Consider the following 6,456-nt stretch of genomic DNA (forward strand, 5'->3'; position numbering starts at 1 on the left):
CAGCTGATATCTCAAAGTGCTGTACAGAAACTCAGCCTAAAACTCCAAACAGCAAGCAATGCAGGTGTAGAAGCACGGTGGCTAGGAAAAACTCCCTGGGCTATGAGGGGTGGCCAGTCCTCTTCTGGCTGTGCCGGGTGGAGATTATAACAGAACATGGCCAAGATGTTCAAATGTTCATAAATGACCAGCATGGTCAAATAATAATAATCACAGTAGTTGTCGAGGGTGCAGCAAGTCAGCACCTCAGGAGTAAATGTCAGTTGGCTTTTCATTGCCGATCATTAAGAGTATCTCTTATCAGGCCTTCATCGGGCCTTCATGGTCGAATTGCTGCAAAGAAACCACTACTAAAAGGACACCACACTAAAAGGACACCAATAAGAAGAAGAGACTTGCTTGGGCCAAGAAACACGAACAATGGACATTAGACCGGTGGAAATCTGTCCTTTGGTCTAATGAATCCAAATTTGAGATTTTTGGTTCCAAACGCAGTGAGACAAGACTAACTACCAATTGACAAAAATTGGGGAGAAAAGGGGGGTGAAAAATATAATAATAATCATTTTTAAAAAGTCTGCCCCAAAATGTCACTTTTTTAAAAACTTTTTTTTTTTTTAAACTTTAACCACTACATTAACATTCTGTTGAACCCTTGAGACAACGGGGAGATGTTATTGAAGTGCTTTGTGTCTGTCTCCAATGTAAAAAAGAAACTTCCACACTAAATTACTTCTTTACTTATTTTATGTTTAAGGAAGTGTGTAGGTCACATTCTGTATCATACAGCTATGAAGGTTATATATTTACAACCACCTGCTGATAGGAATCCAGCGATGTCTGTGTCTTGAGTGTACTAGAACTGTCTAGTGTTTTGTGCTCTGACTTATGAAACAGAATGAAGAGTTAATGTTAACATATTACCAGGAAGCTCTACAACATTTGTGTTAAAATCACACCAAGATTGTTTTAAATGATGAAATGTTTGAAAACTGACCTCAGGTTATTGAAGGATCTGATTTGGATTCATTTGCGACATATTTTCATGTGAATATTCTCAAATCTGCATAAAACAATATATGCCTTTTCCCACCAGAAATGTTTCCATCAAACAGACTTATTGCGGATAAAAGGCTTTGTGTGATGACGTAGTGCATTCCCATGTACCGAATGAAAAATACAAGTTAAATGGGTTTCCATCTCATTTTCACACAGGACTGCAAAACCCTTTGGATAAAAGTCTCTGCTAAATGGCAGATATATCCACTGGTTATACCAAACATTTGGAACACCTTCCTAATATGGAGTTGAACCCTCCCCTTTTCCCCTCAGAACAGCCTCAATTTGTTGGGGCATGGACTCTACAAGGTATTGAAAGCTTTCCACAGGGACGCTGGCCCATGTTGACTCCAGTGCTTTCCACAATTGTGTCAAGTTGGATGGATGTCCTTTGGGTGCAGTGGAGGCTCCTCAGAGGAGGAAGGGGAGCCCCATCCTCCTGAGTGATTTTCAGAAAAAATAAAAATGGTAAAACATTTAGAAAGTTCTCCTTTTTAGATAAAACTATACTAAATGTAATCACGTCACCAAATAATTGATTAAAACATACTATTTTGCATCCTCCTCTGGGTGCATTGACTTCAATACAAAACCTAGGAGGCTCATGGTTCTCAAGCCCTTCCATAGATTTACACAGTAATTATGACAACTTCTGGAGGACGTCCTCCAACCTATCAGAGCTCTTGCAGCAGGAACTGACATGTTGTCCACCCAATGAAAGGATCAGAGAATGAATCTAGTACTGAAAGCACAAGCTACAGCTAGCTAGCACTGCAGTGCATAACATGTGGTAGTAGTTGAGAGAGAAAGAGAGTTTTTGTCATTTATTTTCCACTTTCAGTTTCACTTACTTAGCTAACAAATGCAGCTAGCAGGTTTAGCCTACTCAAACACCTGGCTCAAACAGAGGGATGCTATGCTAAAATAAATGGTCCTCCCTCGTCTTAAACGGCATTGACCGCCACTGTTTGGGTGGTGGACCATTCTTGGTACACATGGGAAACTGTTGAGCTGGAAAACCCAGCAGCGTTGCAGTTCTTGACACAAACAGGTGCGCCTGGCACCTACTACCATACCCAGTTCAAAGACACTTAAATATTTTGTCTTCCCCATTAACCCTCTGAATAGTGCACACACACAATCCATGCCTCAATTGTCTCAAGGTTTAAAAGTCCTAATTTAACCTGTCCCCCCCCCCTTCATCTACACTGATTGAAGTAGATTTAACTAGTGACATCAGTAAGGGATCATAGCTTTAGCCTGGATTCACCTGGTCAGTCTAAGTCATGGAAGGAGCAGGTGTTCTTAATGTTTTGTAGACTCAATGTATAGCACTACAGATAATCAAGTGCTATTTGCATGTGATGCATTTGCTCTGTTGTTTACAGGATGATTTGTATCTTATAGAGCGTGGCTTTAAGGGAATAGTATGGTCACATCTAGATTAAAACGAATGTGAAAAATAAACAGAGAAAATGTGTATTAACACACTACCTATACCTACCTGTTCATATAAGTATTTATTCATCATCTACATATTCATATTAAGCTTCTACGTCTGTGTACAGGAACGTATTATTTGTAAGACGTAAGAGAAAATATATCAGCTTATTGTTAAATTATTATGACGTTCTTTCCAATACAAAAAGTGTAGTGACTGTTTCCAAACTGCGTTACCCACTCCAGTCAGCAGATGGCGGAGTGCGTCTTTCATGTGATGCTTCTTGCGTGACGTATAATTTACTGGACGGGTCGCTTCTTCAGGAACAACAACACGGCTACTCTTTCAACCACCTCGGTAGCTTGCAAGCCAACATAAAACTGAAAGATTGACTCTTTAGACCATGTTAATGTACATTAGCTAATCTCAGTGTTGTAAACGCAGTTCAGTTGACGTATCAACTGGTTAACTTTAACCTAATTTGCTTGTTCAATTTGCAAACTTGTTAAATATTGATACTGAGCCTAGTACTACGCTAATGCTAACTAGCTAGCTAACATCCCTGACCATGAGTTCACTAAACTACTCCTCCCCTGCTAAAGAAGATGAGGTTTGCTGTTTGGAGAAATAAGCTCTGGCGCTGAACAATGTTGTGGAAGAAGAAGAGGAGGGTATTACAGTGAAAGAAGAGGAAGAACCTTTCAGAATGAAAAAGGAGGAAGAAGAGGCTGTTATAGGAAAAGAAGAGAAAGAGCCTTTTAGAGAGGAAGAAGAGGCTATCTCAATAAAGGTGAAGGAGGAAGACGTTTTGGGAGTGAAAGAGGAGGAGACAGAAGAAGCTTTCAGAATGAAAAAGGAGGAAGATGCCATTACATTGGAAGAACTGTTTGGAGTTAAAGAGGAAGAGGAGGCTATCTCAATTAAAGAAGAGGAAGACGTTTTAGGAGTGAAAGAGGAGGAGACAGAAGAAGCTTTCAGAATGAAAAAGGAGGAAGAGGAGGCTATCACGTTGAAAGAGGATGATATTACAGTGAAAGAGGAAGATGGGAAAGAGGTTGTCAGCGTGAAAGAGGAGGTAGAAGCTTTCAGAATTAAAAAGGAGGAAGATGCCATAACATTGAAAGAAGTGGAAGAACTGTTTGGAGTAAAAGAGGAAGAGGAGGCTATCTCGATTAAAGAAGAGGAAGACGTTTTAGGAGTGAAAAAGGAGGAGGAGGAGCCAGAATATCCGATTAACACCAGTGAGTACTGTCTTAAAAACAGGGACACAAACTCTGCAGTTGTTGAACTAATGTGTGGTTTTAAAGGAGCATTCTACTGAAGTTATACACTTGAAAATGTTGTTCAGTACTGTAGGAATTGTTAAAGGGTCAATCTGCCATTGGTACATATATTTAGGGGACTTTTAAATTTGGCAACCATTTTGTTCGAACAACCCTTTAACATTTGCATTTTAGGCCCTGTTTAGAGATATTAATGCTTCTTGTAAGACCCTATGTGATTTTAATAGACGGTCATAAGTTTACCATCTGTTTGATGTTCTCGTTCACACAGGAGAGAGCCATAACTATTGTGGATCCTCTGGGGAGCCTCAACAACATCCTGATGCTGACGAGAGAGAGAAGAGTCTCTCCAGATCAGAACACCAGATGGTACAACTTGGTCTGGTCTAGCTTACAGCTTGCTCTATCTGGGGCTGGGTTTCTGTAATGCCCTTTATGACTACAGTGTCATCAGCATCCATAATGATGTGTCTGTGTCCCCTCTTTATGGTTACCAGGACAACGCTAGCCCGCCCCCTTCCGCCCTCCTGGAGTCCCCGTGTCGTGCCTGTCCCGGTAGCACTTTACTGCTGGGTATGAAGAGGTTGTCTGTGCTGCTGGTGGACTGCAGGAAAATAACGGGGCTGAGTGGAACTGTGAGAGGAGGAGAAGAGAAGAAAGGATCAGATTTGACACATCAAAGTAAGTGCTGTAATTTAGTTTGAACAAATGAAATATATCTGTCCACTGGTATCTGTTTCCAATAGGGTTGTCCCTGACTAATACAAATACAGCTTTGCACACTCTTGGCATTTTCTCAACCAGCTTCACCTGGAATGCTTTTCCCACAGTCTTGAAGGAGGTCCCACATATGCTGAGCACTTGTTGGCTGCTTTTCCTTCACTCTGCGGTCCACCTCATCCCAAACCATCTCAATTGGGTTGAGGTCTGGGGATTGTGGAGGGCAGGTCATAGGATGCAGCACTCCATAACTCTCCTTGGTCAAATAGCCCTTACACAGCCTGGAGGTGTGTTTGGTCATTGTCCATTGAAAAACAGATGACAGCTCCACTAAGCGCAAACCAGATGGGATCGTGTATCGCTGCAGAATGCTGTGGTAGCCATGCTGGTTAAGTGTGCCTTGAGTTCTAAATAAATCACAGACAGTTTCACCAGCAAAGCACCATCACACCTCCTCCTCCATGCTTCACGGTGGGATCCACACATGCAGAGATCATCCGTTCACCTACTCTGCGTCTCACAAAGACACGACGGTTGGAACCAAAAATCTCACATTTGGACTCATCAGACCAAAGGACAGATTTCCGCCGGTCTAATGTCCATTGTTCGTGTTTCTTGGCCCCTTGTTCTTATTGGTGTCCTTTAGTCGTTGTTTCTTTTGCAGAAATTTGACCATGAAGGCCTGATTCACACAGTCTCCTCTGAACAGTTGATGTTGAGATGTGTCTGTTACTTGAACTCTGAATAATTTATTTGGGCTGCAATCTGAGGTGCAGTTAACTCTAATGAACCTATCCTCTGCAGCAGAGGTAACTCTGGGTCTTCCATTCCTGTGGCGGTCCTCATGAGAGCCAGTTTCATCATAGCGCTTGAAGTTTTGTGTGACTGCACTTGAAGAAACTTTAAAAGTTCTTGAAATTTTCGGTATTGACTGACCTTCATATCTTAAAGTAATGATGGACTGTTTTTTCTCTTTGCTTATTTGAGCTGTTCTTGACATAATATGGACGTGGTCTTTTACCAAATAGGGCTATCTTCCCCCATAACTTGTCACAACACAACTTATTGGCTCAAACGCATAAAGAATCTGGACAAGAGGAATACCTATACCTATGTAAGAATGCTGTTCTTTGACTATAGCTCAGCATTTACCACCTTAGTACCCTCAACTCATTATTAAGCTCAAGGCCCTGGGTCTGAACCCCGCCCTGTGCAACTGGGTCCTGGGCTTCCTGATGGGCCGCCCCCAGGTAGTGAAGGTAGGAAACAACACCACTTCGCTGATCCTCAACACAGAAGCCCCTCAGAGCTGCGTACTCAGTCCCCTCCTGTACTCACTGTTCACTCATGATTGCACGACCAGGCATGACTCCAACACCATCATTAAGTTTGCCGATGACACAACAGTGGTAGGCCTGATCACTGACAACGACGAGACCGCTGTCGTGTCTTTGGCTATGCCGGATTAAGTGATATGACATGCTATTCTATAAAATCCTTTGTCTGTAATTAATATTACCTGATTAAGCTAATCATGTATATGTAATTAACTGGAAAGTCGGGGCACCACGAAAGAGTGTTAATAGAGCTGTTATCTTCCGAATAAACTCTTAACCTGTTTGGCGTGCAAGCCCGACGTCGGTACATTTATGACAACAGCCACTTCAAGTGCAGGGCGAGAAATTCAAAAGATATTTTTTTTAAATATTTAACTTTCACACATTAACAAGTCCAATACAGCATATGAAAGGTACACATCTCGTGAATCCAGCCAACATGTCCGATTTTTAAAATGTTTTACAGGGAAGACAAAATATGTAAATCTATTAGCTAACCACGTTAGCAAAAGACTCCACTTTTATTACTCCATCAGTTTTTGACTCCATCAGTAGCTATCACAAATTCGGCCAAATAAAGATATAAATAGCCACTAACCAAGAAACAACCTCATCA

Source organism: Salvelinus namaycush, unplaced genomic scaffold, assembly GCF_016432855.1.
Source record: "Salvelinus namaycush isolate Seneca unplaced genomic scaffold, SaNama_1.0 Scaffold7, whole genome shotgun sequence".
Classification (NCBI taxonomy): domain Eukaryota; kingdom Metazoa; phylum Chordata; class Actinopteri; order Salmoniformes; family Salmonidae; genus Salvelinus; species Salvelinus namaycush.